This window comes from Cryptomeria japonica, chromosome 10 (assembly GCF_030272615.1).
Source record: "Cryptomeria japonica chromosome 10, Sugi_1.0, whole genome shotgun sequence".
NCBI classification, from domain to species: domain Eukaryota; kingdom Viridiplantae; phylum Streptophyta; class Pinopsida; order Cupressales; family Cupressaceae; genus Cryptomeria; species Cryptomeria japonica.
In genome coordinates, this window is record NC_081414.1 from 590155671 (window position 1) to 590174539 (window position 18869).

The following is an 18869-nucleotide window of genomic DNA, read 5'->3' on the forward strand; positions in this document are numbered from 1 at the left end:
TACCAACAATATCCCCCTTTGGAATTGATGGCAATACAAATATCAATACCATTGATTGCTATGATTGTGAATAGGAATCCTAGTTTACATTTTACCATGTACTCTCCTTGTCTTCAGCTTGTCATTGGTTCTTCTCCCATAATCACATAGTTCTTCTCCCCCTTTGACAACAATGCCAAATTGAAAGTAAAACCTGCAATGTAAAACTTCATTGTTCAGCATCAACAACCTACAACTTGATGCTCCCCCTATGGAATAACTCCACTTCTACATCAATCCTGTTGTAAAATTCTGCAAGTAGCTCCGGGACTGATGTAATCTACATCATGCTTAATTGACCTCATGAAGGGGTACAACCCCTAGCTGACTTCTAAGATACTCAAAAGTAGTCTTAGGTAGATGTTTAGTAAAGATATCCGCAAGCTGCCCCTTGGTAGAAACATGCTCCAAGATCACATCTTTACTCTACACTTTTTCCCTCAAAAAATGATACTTCGATTTAATATGCTTGGTTTGTGCATGCAATACAGGGTTCTTTGAAATATTTATGACACTGGTATTGTCACATAAGATCTTTACAGGTTCTAAAAACTTCATCATCATCAGGTGTTAATGAAGCCTTTCATACCATGCTCTTGGTGCTTGCTTTAATCCATATAATGCCTTATGAAACTTACATACCATGTCTTTCTCATCAGTCAGTGCATAACCATCTGGCTACTCAATGTATACGTCTTCTTCTAGTATTCCATTCAAAAATGTTGACTTTACATCCATTTGGTATACTTTGAATCCCTTGTGTGCTGCAAATGCAAGTAAAGTTCTGACACCTTCTAGTCTAGCCACTAGTGCAAAATTCTCACCATAATCTTCTCCTTCTTGTGCATAACCTTTACAAACCAATCCAGCTTTGTTATGAACTACAAAACCATCTGCATTCAGCTTGTTCCTGAAAACCCACTTAATACATATCACATTTTTATTTACCGGTAGGGGTACTAGGGTCCATGTGTTATTCTTCTCAATTTGTTCAAGCTCTTCCTCCATATATTTAACCCAATGATCATCTCCAAATTCTTCCTTAGAAGTTCTAGGCTCAATAGTGGAGATCATGCAAGAATTCTCCCTAATTCTTCTTCTAGTAAATACTCCAACATCCTTATCTCCAATAATCTGTTTAGGATTGTGATTGAGTCTCACATACCTCAGAATCACATGATCATTATCTTCAAGTTCTTCTTTATTATTAACATCATCTTCTTTTGAATCTACCTATTCTGGTTGAACTGGTAAAACAAAATGCAAGGATCTTCATCCTTCTTCTCCATGTTGGTTTCCCTTGAGACTTCAAGATACTCATCCACTTGAACATCAACACTCTCAACTGTGTTGGGTTGCTATAACATTTGTAAGTCTTACTCTTGGTGGAATAACCAAGAAATATACCTTCATCACTTTTAGCCTCAAACTTGCTAACATAGTCATCTTTTTTAATTTCATTAGGTGATCTACCATACCAGTATTCATAAGGAGTCTTGTCCTTACCTCTTTTTACCAAAATCTTGTTCATTATGTAGACAGTTGTGCTGACAACTTCTCTCCAAAAAGTCTTCGCTACACCTCCTTGTATCAGCATCATCCTAGCAGCTTCAACAACTGACTGGTTATTTCTCTCTGCAATACCATTATGTGGTGGTGTCCTTGGTGCAGAAAGTTGTCATTTGATACCATTCTCTTCACAATATCTAGTGAATTCCTCAGAAGTGAATTCTCCACCTTGATCAGTCCTTGGACACTTTATCTTCTTACCACTCTCCTTTTCAGCTAAGGCCCTGAATGCCTTGAATTTACTAAATTCTTCTATTTTATCTTTCAAGAATGTGACCCACATCATTCTTGAGCAATCATCAGTGAAGATCATGAAATATCTGTCACCTTGAATACTTTTAGTCCTTATTGGTCCACAGAGGTTTGTATGAACCAAATCTAACAGATGTTCTGCTAAAAAAGATATGCTCTTGAAAGTTGAGGATGTCATCTTTCCCAACTAATATTCCTTACAAAGAGCATTAACCAGTTTGTCCAACTGAGGCAAACCTCTCACTGACTTTGACTTACTCACTTTAATTATGCTATCAAAATTTATATGACAAAATCTCCTATGCCAAAGCCAACTATCATCTACTTTAGCAATTAAACAGTTGATGACTTTAGGATTCAGGTGAAACAGGTTACCTTTAGTCTGCTTGTCAGTTGCAATCAGTTCACCTTTTCTCCCATAGATTTTGCACATACCATTCTTAAACTCCAATGGATATCCTCTATCATTGAGTTGAGAAACACTCAAAAGATTGTGCTTTAGACCTTCAACCTAGTAGACATCATCTGCACTTATCTTTCCATTAAGATAAATAGTTCCCTTACCTTTAACCATGTAGGGTGAGTCATTACCAAATCTTACAACTCTACCATCAAATTCCTCCAAAGAAAGAAATTTGCTTCGGTCACCTGTCATGTGATGTGAACAACCACTATCAATGATCCAATCATTAGAATTATCCATTTGTGAAACTAAAGCCTTTTGATCAAATGTTTCTTCTTTAATGGTGACAAACACAATGTCTTCATTAGAATCATCATCAGATTCCTCATCAGTGATACCACCATCAACTGCAATAAGACAATCTCTTTTGCCTTTTCCCTTGTACTTCTTGAATTTCTCTCGCTTGTGCTCATTATCACCATTAGGGCAGTTAGCAGCTATGTGTCCAATCTTGTTGCATGCAAAACATTTCAAAGGTAACTTACCTCTATATTTACCGATACCTCTAGGCAACCGCTTGCCCAACAATGCTTCAAGCTCAACCAAACTGTCTTCATCATCAACTTCTCTACTAGATCTAGATTCATAACTATGACTGACATCTCTACTTTTCCTCATAGATGGGTTAGAAATAGAAGCTCTAAATGTTGATTTAGATTTCTCAATACTACCATCATAACCATTTAATTCAAAAGTAGTAATCTTACCAATGATGGAGTCAAGGGTTACCTTAGTTTTGTCAATAGATTTCAACTCCTGAATGGTTGCAACTCGAATAGCGTAGACCAATAGCAGGGTTCTCTATACCTTACTAACCATTGTGGCATCTTCCACTTTACCACCTGCACTCTTGATCTCACCAACTATCTCTTTTATCCTCTGACCATACTGTTGGATATTCTCACCTTCAGCCATCTACATGTCATCAAACTTTCCTCTTAGACTCTCTTCCTTGGCAATCTTCACATGTTCATCACTGCTATAAATATCTTCAAGTTTCTTCCATACCTCATATGCACTCTCCAGACCATGGACATCTACATACTCTGCATCAGACAAAGAACTGATAATAGCCTCTAGTGCTTGATTATTTTCTTGTTGCTCTTTCTTCTGATCATCAGTCATAAACCCACTAGATGCAACATATTGAGTACCAACATGTTCCCAGTATTGATTTCCAAGACTCTTGACATAGATTTTCATTCTATCACTCCATATCCTATAGTTCTCTCTATTAAACGTTGGACCTTCCTTCTTCATGTTCTATAAGATCTTTACCTCAAGTTGCTAGACTTAGACCTTAGAGGACCTGAGACACTCTGATACCAATTGATGGTAAGATGAAAGAACAAGGATCTGGTCAACTACTGAGAGAGGGAGGTGAATCAGTAGATAGAAAAATTGATATACTTCACCAATATCAAAATTAATCTCTCAAAGTAAACTTAGAACTATCAATGCAATATCACTGTCAAGATAAAACTGTCAAGTTTAAACCGGTTGACTGTTACAACAGATTAATAGTAAACAACTTGAAACTCACAAACATCCAAATACTTTTACTGACATAAGTAAAACTTCATTTCATATTGTTTCTGTTCATCATGACTTATCAAAGTGGATTAAGTAGTTAAGCAAATCAACCATAGAAAATGTAACCACAAAAACATTCACCACTTGAAGCAATATTTTTGACGTGGAAATCCAAATGGGAAAAACCACGGTGAGATGATACTCACAAGATAACTATCTAAACTCTTTTGAAGTTCACCCTGTTAGGAGCCAAGCCTGTTAAAGCTTTACAAAAAGTCCTCTTAAGAACAGATCATGTTAGGGACCACCCGGTTAAGGGATTGACTATAATGCCTTGTTAGAAACAATACCCTGTGAGGAGTAACCTTTGTAAAGGATTTAGAATCCAAGCTAATGGATCACCTTGTTAGAGGATTTTAATAACACCAAGCTTGTTAGAGCTTACCCAGTTAGGGGATTTTAATTTGCTTTAATTGTTAGAAAACAACAGGAGTTTGTTGATCTGTTTGAATAGCACTACACTTGCTTGTTCAGATCCTTTTCATGCTCCTATCTGCCTTTACTCAAACTGCAGATACATCATCCAGTTCAGCAACCACACACTCAACTAAAACTTTTCCAACTCTGAAACTAAACAACTCACCGACCTTAAAAACAAATCAACTAGGTCGGTAACACAACAAAAACCTAATTCACATAGAGATTACAAACAAGTTGGTTCAAGTATGACTGTTGGATTACATAACAATCTCTACGCAACATTCAAGAAAGCCTCGATCGCTCCTTGATCACCGCTTCATCAAGCTCAGTAACTCATCACGCGCTTTTTATTATATGCAATATACTTGCTCATTCCCAAGACAAAAACTGTTACCTCAATGCGCCAAAAACACTTTGAAACTCTCTTCATACAATATGAATATGTGTCATAATCATTACCGCTCACCATCAGATCATAAACCAATATAACCAATTCACCAAACTTAATTGGTTACGGTTTATCAAATCAACAGGTAGGGTTTACTGGTTCAACTCTCCAATACTTAGCAATACTGGTTCACTCCACAAACTTACCTACCGGTTACACTTTCTTTTCACCAGCTCTTCCTACTGGTTACAGTTTCCTTTCACCAACTCTTCCTACTAGTTATAAAATAACATTATCGTAATAATATTATCAGTTAATTGACATCAATGACAATATAACATTTCATTAATGCAATCTTCATGAAAATGCCAACACATATTAGACCATTTCCCTGCACAATCCCATTTAACTTGAAAATTATTGAGAACAAAACTAAACTAATTCTACACCTAAAACAAAAAGTGAAATTGGTTTTGATTTATAAATTGTTTCTGAATTAAATATGGAAATATCACAGATGAGAGTCTAATCCTAGGGCAAGGAGTCAAATCCCATATCATAAATACAAACTCAAAAAATAGATCATTTCAAAATAGTGGACCTTTTGACATTAATGAAACCCCTCTTGTTGTTGCATAATTATTCTTAGAAATCCATGTCATATTTTCTAACTCATTGTAACATTTACATAGAAATTTAATTCCTTTCTTGAAGAAAACCCACATACAGAGTTACACAATTATAAGGAAATTGTAAAGACAGATCAAAACATCTTTGATATTGTAATTTGTATGAACTCAAAAAATACACTTGGAGACAATCTCTACAACAATTTCATTGATTGCTCATGAACTAATTGACATTGTTGAAATATTAGCTTTTACATTTATTCACTGTGAAAAGTATCCAAAAACCATACTAAAACTAGACAAATTTCTATTCTATTTTCTTAGAAAACGGAGATCCAGAACCCTATATAATGAGAAGGAAAGAGAATATATAGAAGAAGGAGAAGCTTCTAGATTCTTCTTGTAGCCGACACCTGTCCTCTTCTCAAAATCTTATTTGCAAAAATATTTTCACTCCTCTTCTTTGCAACTAAAATATCTTCCTCATTAGTCTTCAATATGCCCTCTTCTTTTATTCTACTTGCAACAATAACTTGGTCTTTTTCTGCATTATTTCGGTTTGTTTCGTGTGTTCTTAGTATTTCACTTTCTGAACATTACTTTATTGCAATATTTTAACTATTTGCATCCCATATACAAATGTATACACATAAAATTGGCTATGAGTAATTAAAAAAATATTTTATATTTATTTAATGATTATTCTTCTATTAAATAATTTATTAAATTCATTAATATTTAATATTCTTCTATCAATTAATTGAGTTGAAACATTTAATTAATTCATTCATTATCCCCCTTTCTTCTAAGCCAAATAATTAAATATTTAATATTTAATTATCATTCCTTATCATATTTGTGCATTATTCACTATCCTATAGTTCCATTATTAAATAATTTCATAATTATTTAATTACCACTTTCCAACTCATCCATCATGTGGCTAATTTAAATAAATAAAATCAAATAAAAATAAATCATTTATGAGCCACTTGCCTCCAACTCTCATAGTCATGAATAAAATGTGTACATGCACATAATCTTTGAAACCTCCCTTTTTTGCTCCAACACTCCTATATTCTTGGAGGAGGTTTTGTCCACCTAGCCCTAGTCCATCTCCACTTGTCCCTCCATCCCTAAATATTCTCCAACCAATCCTAGATTCTCTCAGTTTTCCTCCTAGTCATGGTGAGATGAGTGACACTTCTCTTCTCCTTCCCCCTTTCTCTCAACCTTTAGTCTCTTTCTCATAGCCATCCAAAAAGAAAGATTTAATCATGATCGTTGATCTTTGCCACCTAAGCTTATGCACTCAAAAATCTATAAATAGAGGTCTCCTAAGCCATTTTTGAAACTAATAGCTAATCTCATAGTTAACTAGGAGTCTTAATCTTTGCATCCATGAGTTCATTTGTTTAAGCATTTTAGAGTTTTTGAGCAAATTAGCATAAATCATTTTCATAGCATAGTTTTTTGCATATCATATCATCTATCACTCCATTACACACTTGCCATCTTGGAAGCTACCAGTGCTTGTCTAAGAGCAAATCATCTGCAACCAAGAACAATGGGATTAGGACACAATGAGACATAATCCATCAAAGATATAATCATTTTATTTTCTTTATTTCATGTTGTTTCATTGGTTGAAGCTTGAGTTCTTGTAGCTTTTATATTTTTATGATGGACTAACAAGTTGCAGGTCAATTTCTGAGGTGAAAACTTAAGTCGATACATTTTTGGCGCCCACAGTGGGGCTTAGGCCTCTCACATCTCCTTCTAATATCTTGTCTAATTCTCATAATTAAAATAAATTAACTCATTTGTAAGCTAGTTTCACGCCTGTGTGAAGTTTGGTAGCACTTTTAATGCATAGGTTAGCGCTTTTATCACTCAGGTTAGTGCTTTTACTGCATAGGTTAGTGCTTTTATCACTCAGGTTAGCACTTATGTTTGTGAAATCACGCATTTATTACGTTGGACAACACTTTTAGAACTCAGGTTAACGCTTTTGTTTTGCAGGGTAGCGCTTATGTTTTGCAGGATAACGCATTTACTATTTTAGCGCTTTCATTCTGATTATCTGCAAACTTTGAAATTTTATAATTTGTCAGCTAACAAATATTTGCAGGTTCAACTATCCAAGACTCAATTTTTATAAACTATTGACTTGTGTGCATGCAGGGTTTTATCTTGAGCAATTTTTTATGCATTTTCTCACTTAGTCTAACTAGGAGTTCTTTTGGAAAGTAAAAGATCATACATCTTTCATCTAGCTTAACTAAGGAGTTAATGAACAACATGCAAACTTGCATTGTGTGTTTTCAGTAAGGTAGTTTGCACATAGACGATCTAAAGGTTAAAAAGAATCATTGTCTACTATGATTTCTTAAAAGTAGTAGGTGAGTATGCTCTCACCCTAATACGGTGATCAGAAAGCTAGAATTGCTTTTATCTTATGTGTTACCTTTAGAGGGCCTACCTTCCCGAGTGTCCTTAAGGGGGCCAGTGAGAGGGGAATGACCCAAGTAGAAATGGACCAATACCGAGTCCTTCTGATCCACTTTAAATAAATCGTGTCTATGATTAAAGTCATGGGCAACATGTGTTGATTAGTTCATACCGACACTATGTTTCCCCATAAACCCTATAGAGCACAACCTCTATAGGCTAGGAACCTTTTGTATTTATAGAGTGTAAAGTGTCGCATGTGTGGCCACATGACCAAAAACCCTTACTAAAAACCATCTTGTCTAGTTGTCAAAATCCTTCTAATTGTTGGCGCAGGAGGTCGGACCTCTGAATTAGCTCACACACATACGGTTCCTAGTAGAGATATGCAGTTTACCATGGGGAGTTTTCATGGAAACTAGTGATTGGCTGCCCCGAAGAAGTGAGTGCCAAGGGTGGAGCTAGTGGGGTCAAGCACCTAGATATCCACTTTGAATAGCGTAGCCTCAGGGGAAACCCCGCATGAGATTCAATAATTATTGTCTCGACCTACCATAGGACTTTTGCTTTCTTTTGCACTTTAATTTTCCAAACATTATGTCTTTGGTGTCCGCAAAATGTTCTCAAAATAGTCAAAAACTTTAAAAATCATCATCTTGAAACAAGTCAAAAATCTTAAAACTTGCTTGAAAACTGAGAATTTCAATCAAAACTTTGGGAATCATGCTTTTGTAACGCAGAAACACCCTTTTGCAACAGAAACAGTGCATTCACACCCTAGGTTCGCGCTTTTACTGCTACAGAACAACGCTTTCACTCAACAAAACAACACATTTATTACACAGGAAAGTGCCTTTATTCAATAGGATAGAGCATTTGTTCCTGCACAAAATTTCAACATCAGTTTCAGATACCAACTGTACTCAGATTTTATGGATGAAACAAATGTTAAAAAATATAAGGGTAAGTTATGATGATCCTATTGTTATTCACTGTGATAATACTGTTCCTATTGATATGTCAAAGAATTTGATATTTCATTCCAAATCAAAACACATTTCTATAAGGTACAAGAAGGAAAAGGTTGAAGCAAAGGAATTCAGATTGGTTTATGTGCCTACTAAGGAGCAAATTGCAGATATTCTAACTAAACCATTTCCTAAAGATACTTTTGAATATCTCAGAAATCAATTGGGGGTTACCAACTGGTGCAGGAGCACCTAAGGGTGAGCAAAGACCCTTTTCAATTTTGGCAATTTTGGCATAAGGATTGGTTCTAGTCCATTAGGTTGTTTGTTTGGAGCTTGGAGTGCATTTTGTCTTCTTTGTGAAAATTCATGTTTTCGGTGAGACTTACCCCGATGACACCGCCAGCATGTGGAGTGCAACCATCGGCCATCAGAGCAACCTGTTTTACCCTATCAAGATGCCCCGATGAGTTTGCATAAGATCGGAGTGGAGCCATCGGATATCAGAGGGAGAGTTTTCACCCTACCCTGATAACCCGATGAGGTCGCCAGTGGGTTGGAGCAAGTGGAGTGAGTTTAGAGTGGAGTCATCGGGTATCGACAAGACATGTTTGATGCTAACCCGATAACCCGATGGGAAGGCATAGTGTGTGGAGTGCATCATCGGCTATCAGAACAACTAGTTTAGAGCTATACTGATGACCCGATGGAACAACATGTTGTTGGGAATGCACCATCGGCCATCGGTGAGAGGTGTTCAATGCTACGCCGATAACTTGAGGAGGAAGTGTGCAATTGGTAAAATGTCATCAGACATCGAAGTGTGTTTTGATGCTACTTCGATGACTCGATAGGAAAGCAAGTGAGTTGTAAACCACCATTGAACGTCGGGATAAGTGTTGCGGTGCTAACTCAATGACCCAATGGAGGTTGAAAGACAGTTACAATAGGAAACCGATTGTATCAAGTTTGATCTCGTCCATTAGGGATGTTTCATGACATGTCGTAGAGGCTATAAAAGACCCAATGGGCATTTTGTAAAGAGGTTAGAAGGAGGTTGGATGGATTTCGATTTCACGAAGAACAACAACATTTTTTGAATAGCAATTTGCAATTTGTAAACCATTTTCTGGTTTCTTTCTCAGAGTTCAATTTTTGGTTGTAAACTATAAATAATGGATTAATCTTTAAATGCGAGTGTCGATAGAATAGATGTGTCTTTTCTGCATTTTGTTAGTTCCAGTTTTGAAGTCATGCCAAGCTTGGCTCTGTAGATAACGTTGTCTTTCTATTCTTATTTTATGTTGGTGACAAGTAGTAAAAACATGGCTATGTCTTGACTCTCCATCATGGGATCCGCACGACCATTAGAGGTTGTCAAGAAGAGATAGCCATGTATAGTAGAGTTCTATATGGTGTAAACTAGGGAATAGTGTTGATTTTTTGAGCAAACTGGCCCTAGGCGAGCTTGATGATAGCCCAACTAGGTATCAATGACCAAGAGGAATCACTTGCAGGGTAGATCAGAGTCTAGGCTATTAGCCTCAGACCAAGGGAAGATGGGATCAATAGGAGGAAGGATCCAGACATGAGGAGAGAGAAACTTAGAAGAAGTTGTAGGCATAATAAATGGTAGAGCAAACCCTGCAAGGTGTCTGGTTAGATACAGTGGAATAGTGAGTTGGTGGATTTATGAAAGTGAATTCACAAAGAGTAGAGTAATAACCCTCGGTAGAGAGGACGTGGAGTGGAATAGGGAGATAAAGAGGAGTATTCATGGGATAGGCTAGTAAAAGGTCTTAGAGTGAGTCAAGCTGACTCAAGCAATCTAGGGTCCTCGCTATCAGATTGGTATCAGAGCAAGTTAAAGATTTGGGGTGAAGAGTGTAAGACTGATCTAGTATCAGAAGGAGTAAAGATGGTAACCAATGCAGAATTGGCTAAGTAGGTCACTGACCAAGAAGATGAAAACCGATTGCTCCAAGAAAGGTTGGAGCGGTTGGAGTAGAAACTAGGTGTGGTGGAAATCAAGATAGTAGAAGTGAGTGGGAAGATAGAAGAGAAGGGTAAAATGTTGGCAATAGAGGATGAAGTCCCTATACCAGACCCTGTTATTGATCAAGAGCCATTCTTGAAGGCTTTGAAGGAAATGAGTGGAAAGTCTTTGGAAGGAGTACCACTTCTTAGTGGCAAGATGGAAGTAGAGTCGGTAATAGAATGGATAGAGGGTATGGAAAATCATTTTGAGTGTGAAGGTGTGATTGAGGTCCAAAAGGTTAAGGTGGCTAAGTCAAGAATGAAAGGTAATGTCGTTACTTGGTGGAAGTTTATACAAAATGAGAGAGAAAGAGAAGGTAAGATCCCCATATCTACTTGAAAAGGGATGGTAAGCAAAATCAGAGAGACTTATCTTCTTGAGGATTATGAAGTGCAGTTGCATAGGAAAAGACAAAACCTAAGGCAAAAGGAGTTAGATGTAAGTACCTACACTGAAGAGTACCAAAAGTTGTGTCTATGGTCAAAAGTGATGGAGGATGAAAGCATTCGAGTAGCAAGATATCTTAACGGTCTGAGATAGAACATACAAGAGGAATTAAGTTTTTTGAGTCCAAATATTGTTCACAAATGTTATCAGTTGGCCCTAAAAGTAGAAGAAAAGAATAAGAAGAAACATGAAAGCACTAGTAGAGGTAGAGGTAGAGGCCGAGATTCAAAAGGTTATAGAGGAAGCTACAGTGGCAGAGGAAGTGAAGTAATATCACAAGGAGAGTCAAAATTGACTGAGCAGACTAATGAATCTAGTGGAAGAGAAAATTATGGTAGAGGAAGAGGTCATAATAGCAACAACAGAGGTAGATCTAGAAGTTCTAGCGGAGGTTCATACTTTGCAAACATGAAGTGTTACCATTGCAGTAATTTTGGCCGTCCTGCATATAGGTGTCCAGAGAAGGCAACCTCATCACATTTAGAGAAAAGAATCAATTATGTGCAAGAGGATTCTATTAGTGTGAAGCCTCCTGAAGTAAACCTTGACTCAGAGAATGGTGAGAATATGATGTTTAGACAGGTGATAATCAGGGAACCGGTTAAGGAAGAGCCTAAACAAAGGAAGTCTCTTTTCAGAGTAAAGTGCAAGATACTTGGTAAGGTCTGTAAAATGATCATTTAATTAGGATCAACAGACAATATCATCTCTGAAGAAGCAGTAAGTAAACTTGGGTTGAGTAGCATGCCACATAGTCATCCTTACAAGGTAATATGGCTGAATAAAGGACAACATGTGTTAGTAAATGAACAAGTATGGGTTGAATTTACAATTGGAAAATATTCTGACAAAATTTTATGTGATGTTCTACCCATGGATGTTTGTCATTTGTTGCTAGGCAGACCGTGGCAATTTGGCAGAAAAGTTATCCATGATGGCGAGAATAACTCTTGTGCATTCACAAAGGAAGGGGTGACATACAGGATTCAATCTTTGGTAGAGGATGAAGAAACCAAGACTAGTGGTCATAATGTGTTGTTGGCTGGAGGAAAAGAATTTTTGAGAGATCTCAAGAAAGGAGATGGAGAACATTATGCTCTCTTAGTGAAACCTAGTCAAGAAAAGAAGACTGAACAAGAAAGTTTACCTAAAGAGGTTCAACAGTTGTTAGAACAATTCAAGGACATTGTGAGTGATGGAACACCCGCAATGCTACCTCCTCCTAGAGCAGTAAGTCATCAGATAGACTTTATACCCGAAGCATCACTGCCTAATAAGGCTGCATATAAAATGACTCCTGAACAAAACAAAGAAGTAGCAAGACAAGTACAAGAGCCGCTTGACCAAGGTCTAATCAGAAAAAGTATAAGCCCATGTGATGTACCAGTGGTCTTAGCAACCAAGAAAGGAGGTAAATGGAGATTATGTACTGATTCTCGAGCAATAAACAGAATCACCATAAGATATAGATTTCCTATCCCTAGAATTAAGGATTTAATGGATTGTCTTGGAGAAGAAAGGTGTTTTACTAAGCTGGATTTAAAGAGTGGATATCACCAAATCCAAATTAAAGAAGGGGATGAATGGAAAACAACTTTTAAGAGTACAAAGGGGTTATATGAATGGTTAGTTATGTCATTTGGGCTTACTAACGCCCCTAGTACCTTCATAAGGTTGATGAATGAGGTATTGAAGGACTACATAGGTAGATTTGTAATGGTATACCTTGATGATATCCTCATATTCAACAAAACAGAGGAAGAGAATCTTGAACACTTGTACATTGTATTAAGGAAACTGCATGAGGAACAGTTGGCAATCAATCTTGAAAAATGTGAATTCATGAAACAAGAACTCATTTATCTGGGTTTTGTAGTATCCCAAGGTACTTTGGAAATGGATCCTAGCAAGGTGGAAGCAATACGAAGTTGGCCTACACCAAAAACTGCGACTGAGGTAAGAAGTTTTCATGGACTTGCCCAATTTTATAGGAAGTTCATTCGAGGTTTTAGTGAAATTTGTGCTCCTGTTCTTGATACAATTAAGGGTGGGTTGAAAAATAAGTTTAGGTGGACTAAAGAAGCCGCCCAGGGGTTTGAGTTGCTCAAGAAGAGGATAGCTACTCAACCCATCCTAGTTTTACCAAGTTTTGATAAGTTGTTTACCCTTGAATGCGATGCTACTCATATAGCAGTAGGAGTTGTTTTAAACCAAGAGGGAAGACCAATAGCATTCTATAGTGAGAAATTGAATGAAGCTAAGAAGAGATACTCATCCTATGACTTAGAATTTTATGCTTTAGTGCAAGCTCTTAGGAAGTGGAGGCATTATCTTTTGCCCAAAGAATTTGTAGGGTTCACAGATAACCAAGCCTTGAGTTTTATCAACTCTCAAGAAAAGTTGAGCAATAGACACATCAAATGGATAGAATACCTGCAGGCATACACTTTCACTATCAAGCACAAAAAGGGAAAGCTGAACAAGGTAGTAGATGCCTTAAGTAGAAAACTTCTCACTATCCAAGAAGTGACTTTGCAGAGCATAGGTGTGGAGAGTTTCAAGGAGCTTTACAGAGAAGATGGAGACTTTTCTGAGGTATACAAGGTATGCAGTGAGTTTAATAATCATTTCAATAGCCAGTATGTAGATTACACATTGTAGAGTGGTCTTTTGTTTAAGGGATGTCAGTTATGTGTGCCAAGATTATCTATGAGGGAAAATCCCGTATAGGAAAAACATAATGGAAGTCTTAGTGGACATTTTGGTCTGAATAAAACACTTGAGTTGGTGCAAAGATTTTATTATTGGTTGAAAATGCATAAAGATATCAGGAAGTATGTTGAGCAGTGTTTTGTGTGTTAGAAAGCCAAGGGTACTAGTTCAAATGTTGGACTATACCAACCTTTACCAATTCCCAAAAGACCGTGGGAGTGCATCAGCATGGATTTTATTATAGGTTTGCCAAAAACCAAGACTGGCCTGGATAGCATTTTTGTCATTGTTGACCGGTTTAGCAAAATGAGTCATTTTATTCCATGCAAGACTATGCATGATGCTAGTTACATTGCACATTTATTTTTCAAAGAGGTGGTAAGAATTCATGGGCTGCCTCTTAGTATAGTTTCAGACAGGGATGTGAAGTTTATGGGAAACTTTTGGAAAACTCTGTGGACAAGACTGGGAACTAACCTTTCTTTTGGTTCTGCTTATCATCCGCAGACAGATGGTCAAACTAAGGTCATTAACCAAGTATTGGGTAATCTTTTGAGGTGTCTGACAAAAGAATATGGATAGATATGGGATCAAGTGCTACCACAGGTAGAATTTGCATATAATGACAGTGTCAACAGAACTACAAGTGTCATTTTAAGATTGTTTATGGACTCCACCTACGTGGTGCTTGTGAACTTCGAGATTTAGGAAGCCTGGAAGGAAGAAGTGGACATGCAAAGGATTTCACTTAGTTTATGAAAGAGGTGCATGAGCAAGTGCAGAAAATATTGATCGACGCTACGCAGAGGATTAAGGCTAAAGCAGATGAGAGGAGAAAACTCATTCAATTTGTACTGGGAGACATGGTTATGGTACATCTAAACAAGGCAAGCTTGCAGAAGGGAGTCCCTAGTAAGCTTCAGATGAGGAGAATAGGTCCTTACAAAATTTTGGCTAAGTATGGCTCCAATGCTTATGAGGTAGATTTACCCGCAAATTTGGCATTGTCTCCTCTGTTTAATGTCCAACACTTGGTATAGTTTAAAGGTCTCGTAGCAGTGCTAGATGGACTGAATCTAGAAGGGGAAACTACTCTTGATGATATTCCCGTACCACCCATTTCTAAACAACAAGCGGAACAAATTTTTGATTCCAGGGTGAAGAAGAAAATGAGGCATGGCGTGTATATGGAACACTTAATCAAGTGGTGCAACTTACCTGAAGCTAAAGCCACTTGGGTTGCAGAATCCAATTTTAAGAGACTAGGCTTTGATGTCGCCTTGCCACCCCCAGGAGGGACTTGATTTTTTGTGTGGGGAGTACGGTGTAGGAGCACCTAAGGGTGAGCAAAGACCCTTTTCAATTTTGGCAATTTTGGCATAAGGACTGGTTCTAGTCCATTAGGTTGTCTGTTTGGAGCTTGGAGTGCATTTTATCTTCTTTCTAAAAATTCATGTTTTTGGCGAGACTTACCCCAATGACATTGCCAGCATGTGGAGCACAACCATCGGCCATCGAAACAACCGGTTTTACCCTATCCTGATGCCCCGATGAGTTTTCATAAGATCGGAGTGGAGCCATCGGATATCAGAGGGAGTGTTTTCACCCTACTCTGATAACCCGATGAGGTCGCTAGTGGGTTGGAGCGAGTGGAGTCGTCGGGTATCGACAAGACATGTTTGATGCTAACCCGATAACCCAATGGGAAGGCATAGCATGTGGAGCGCATCATCGGCTATCATAACAACCGGTTTAGAGCTATACCGATGACCCGATGGAACAATATGTTGTTGGGAGCGCACCATCGGCCATCGGCAAGAGGTGTTCGATGCTACACCGATAACCCGAGGAGGAAGTGCGCAATTGGTAAAATGTCATCGGACATCAGAGTGAGTGTTTTGATGCTACTCTGATGACCCGATAGGAAAGCAAGTGAGTTGGAAACCACCATCAGACGTCGGGATAAGTGTTGCGGTGCTAACCTGATGACCCAATGGAGGTTTAAAGACAGTTACAACACGAAATCGATTGTGTCGAGTTTGATCTCATCCGTTAGGGATGTTTCATGACATGTCATAGAGGCTATAAAAAACCCAATGGGCATTTTGTAAAGAGGTTAGAAGGAGGTTGGATGGATTTCGATTCCACGAAGAACAAGAACATTTTTTTAATAGCAATCTGTAAACCATTTTCTGGTTTCTTTCTCAGAGTTCAATTTTCGGTTGGAAACTATAAATAATGGTTTAATCTTTAAATGCTAGTGTAGATAGAATAGATGTGTCTTTTCTACATTTTGTGAGTTCCAGTTTTGAAGTCGTGCCAAGCTCGGCTCTGTAGATAACGTTGTCTTTCTATTCTTATTTTCTGTTGGTGACAAGTAGTAAAATAATGGCTCTGTCTTGACTCTCCATCATGGGATCCGCATGACCATTGGAGGTTGTCAAGAAGATCCAGCCATGTACAGTAGAGTTCTATATGGAGCAAACCACAGAACGACGTCAGTCATTTCAGCAGACTGGCCCTAGGCAAGCTTGATAATAGCTCGGCTAGGTATCAGTGACTAAGAGGAATCACTTGTAGGGTAGACCAGAGTCTAGGCTATTAGCCTCAGACCAAGGAAAGATGGGATCGATAGGAGGAAGGATCCAGACATGAGGAGAGAGCAACTTAGCAGAAGTTGTAGGCATAATAAATGGTAAAGGAAACCCTGCAAGGTGTCTGGTTAGATACAGTGGAATAGTGAGTTGGTGGATTTACGAAAGTGAATTCACAAAGAGTAGAGTAATAACCCTCAGTAGAGAGAACCTAGAGTGGAATAGGGGGATAGAGAGGAGTATTCCTGGGATAGGCTAGTAAAAGGCCTTGGAGTGAGTCAAGCTGACTCAAGCAATCTAGGGTCCTCCCTATCACCAACCCTCCGAAAGAGACTTAGAGATGCATGAATGCATCAATCCGGTAAACTTATCATATATTTTCTTTGAACCAGGATGATGAGATGATGCTACTACTCAAGGGGAGTAGTCAGTTGTTTGAAACTATATTTTTGATCTGGTATCCATCCTTTGTCATTGATGTCAAAGGGGGAGAGGTGGTATTCATGTGAAAATCAATCATATCTTTGAGGGATATTGTTTGCATTCCTTGGCACTTAGATGTTTTTTGAATTCAATGTTGCCATCAATGCCAAAGGGGGAGATTGTTGGTAATATGTTGGATTTGGTTAAGTGTTGTCATTGGTGTCAACACTATATCCCGGTTGGAGACTATCATGTTTGGACCTATCTCGGTTAGTCTTGGTGATCATCTTGGTTTTGGCTATGACTCTAATCCGATATGATCAAATCTTTGGAATTGGTTTTGGATCCTTACTTTGAATGGTTGTATGCTTGCTATATTCTATTGGTTCATGATTTTGTGCTTTGGTTGTTATCACTTTTGGTATTTACTGGTACTAGCTAGCTTTTAGCTTTCCCGGTTATCTTTACCAGTAAGAGATATTTGTTGTCTTGGTCAGATGATCTTTGGTTTGGTTTATGGAATCGGTTTCTATCATGCTAAAGGTGCTTCTTGATCATATTTCGAGTGTTTGGTGAGTTTGCATTGGCTGACGTGTTTTATGGTGGTCCTATTTGGATCTGGTTAGACTTTATGTGTTACTTCACTAAGGGTTTCTACCAGTTGGTGAAGCATGTTGGATTTTGGTCTTAGCAGAATTTTCAGCGGATGGAATTGTTTGGTTACTTGATTTAGGTCCATGTTATGTAATGTAAATCATAATATTGGTCTGATGATACCATGTAATGTAATTTTTGTTATTATGAGTTTATGGGTTTAGGGTTTAGCCGACCTTGTCAATAAGATTGATGATCTGTATTTATAGGTGACGTATTCATGTAATTTGAAGATGGATGGTTATGTCTGCATTATTAGAGGAAGGTTTATGCATGAACAAGTGATATATCATTCGGTGAATGTTTTTATATTGTAGTGCAGACATTTGTGCTTAACTGAAACTATATCAAGCATTAGGAGATGCTACTTTCATAGTTCATTCTTTTTGGATTGTAGTCTGATGTTTTGTAAGTCGGCGAGACTTCATTTTGTGAGGAGCAGTGCCCTCTAGGTTGTTGGCCTTTTTGCAAATGCATACCCCATTGTAATTGTTCACAATACTACTGCAAAGTATTATCTAATTGTGGGTAGGGTTTCCCACCATGGTTTTTCCCTTTACCGGGTTTTCCACGTCAAAATATTGGTGTTGTTTGTATTGAGCTTTCATGTTTTATTCTTCATTATGTTGGTTCCTTTGTGCTCCAATTTAATGGTTTCGATATGCATTAAGCTCTGATTTCTAATGGTAAACTGATTCACCCCCCCTCTTAGTTTATTCTCGATATTAGATATGTCTAACAATTGGTATCAGAGAGAGGTCCACTCTGCAGAAGCTTAACCGCTTGAGGAGATCTGATGGCAACTGCATCTAGTTCTACATTCAATCCCTATCGAAATGATAGCTCTAGATTTGATGGTAGAAATTACAAAATATGGAAGGAGAGAATGAAGATTCATCTCATATGTCTTGGAGCTAAATTTTGGGAGATAGTAGAGAAAGGGTATATACCTCACGATCCTAATTCTAGAACACCGGCACTTGCTGATGAACAGAAGAAGGCTAAAAATGATGTTAGAGCTAAAGAAGCATTGTTAAGTGCCCTATTTGATGAAAATCTATTGAATGTCATAGAGTTGGAGAATGCAAATTTGATCTAGACAAAACTTGAAACGCTTTATGAAGGTGACCAGGCTGTGAAAATTACAAAACTTGAAGGTTTCCAAGTGAGGTATGAAACTTTAAAGATCAAAGAAGGTGAGAAGATAAGTTCTTTCATGGATAGAGTAA